The following is a 1,892-nucleotide window of genomic DNA, read 5'->3' on the forward strand; positions in this document are numbered from 1 at the left end:
CCCTAGCTGCGCCCATGACCTTTCTAAGAACAAGGTCTCCAACTTGGAAGTCTTTGTGTCGGACCAGAGAGTTGTAGTGTTTGGCCATGCGGTCCTGGTACCTAGCGAGCCTTTGTTCTGCTGCTGCTCTGATCTCATCCACTAGGTCAAGCTGTAGTCGTATAGCCTCGTCGTTTTTGTTCTCATCATGGTTGTGCACCCTGTAGCTCGTGAGCCCAACTTCGGCCGGGATGACTGCTTCGCTTCCATACGTCAGCCGGAACGGTGTTTCTCCCGTGGGTGTCCTTGCCGTTGTCCTGTATGCCCATAATATGCTCGGCAACTCTTCAGGCCATATACCCTTTGCCCCCTCGTGCCGAGTCTTGATAATCTTGAGCAAGGATCGGTTCGTGACTTCGACCTGGCCATTAGCCTGAGGGTGGGCGGGGGAGGAATAGTGGTTTTTTCTTCCTAACTGTGAGCAAAAGTCTCGGAAGGAGTCGTTGTCGAATTGTCTCCCGTTGTCCGAGATAAAGACCCTAGGAATGCCAAACCTGCATATGATGCATCTCCAGACAAAGCTTCGCACGTTCTTCTCCGTGATTGTGGCTAGAGCTTCAGCTTCCACCCATTTTGTAAAGTGGTCGATGCCCACCACTAGGAACTTCAGCTGTCGTACTGCCGTAGGGAATGGTCCCATAATATCCAACCCCCATTGTGCGAATGGCCATGGGGCCATCATCGGGGTCAGCTCTTCGGTTGATTATCTAATAATATTGCTGAACCTTTGGCATTTGTCACAAGCCCTGACATAGGCTTCGGCATCCTTCTGCATGGTGGGCCAATAGTACCCCGCTCGCACAAGCTTGTGTACCAATGATCTAGGCCCTGAATGGTTTCCGCAGATTCCTTCATGTACCTCTCTCATGACGTAGTCTGCCTCTTCCGTACCCAAGCATCTTAGATATAGTCGGGAGAAGCCTCTTTTGTACAGGACATCTTTTATTAGGACGAACCTTGCCGCCTGGACCTTCAGTTTTCTTGCAGCCTCCTTTCCATCTGGTAAAACCTCGTCTTTCATGTATGACACTAACGGCGCGGTCCAGCTACTGTCAGAGCCTATTTCCTGCACGTTACTAGGGTCTATTAGTGGAGAAAGCTGAACAAAAGAGAGTACATTACCAGGGATGACCATATGTTCTGCTGAAGTGGCCTTTGCGAGGCGATCGGCTCGCTCATTTTCTCCTCTGGGAATTTGGACGATCTTGGCTTCTAGGTCATCCACTCTCACCCTTACTTGATCAAGGTACCTTTTCATCCTTTCGCCCTTGCATTCGTAGTCTCCATTTATTTGGTTAGTAATGACCTAAGAGTCGCAGTAGATGACTACCCTTGCAGCTCCTGCAGCTTTGGCGAGGTCCAGTCCTGCCATGAACGCTTCATATTCTTATTCATTGTTGGTAGCGGGGAAGTCGAGACGGACCATACATTCAATGGTGTCTCCTTCGGGCGATAGTAGCACGATACCAGCCCCTCCGGCTTGTCTGTTGGACGACCCGTCTGTATATATGCTCCAATGAGGGGACTCTTTTGCCCCCTTGTCTTTGTCATGAGTGAATTCGGCTATGAAATCTGCAACGATCTATCCCTTGATGGCGGTCCGTGGGCGGTACTGGATATCAAATTCGCTCAGTTCTATAGCTCATAACGCCAATCAACCCGCAGCCTCAGGATTGCTCATCGCCCGTCGTAAGGGCTTGTCAATCAGGACGTTCACCGTATGTACTTGAAAGTACGGTTTGAGCTTGCGGACCGCCGTCTATCCTCGGCGCGGGCCTTGGGCCCTAATGTAAAGTGGGCCGGAATCACAAATTCTCTGGTCCCACATTAGTAATTAGAAGTAGATAGATAGA

Source organism: Quercus robur, chromosome 2 (assembly GCF_932294415.1).
Source record: "Quercus robur chromosome 2, dhQueRobu3.1, whole genome shotgun sequence".
In the NCBI taxonomy this organism is placed as follows: Eukaryota; Viridiplantae; Streptophyta; class Magnoliopsida; order Fagales; family Fagaceae; genus Quercus; species Quercus robur.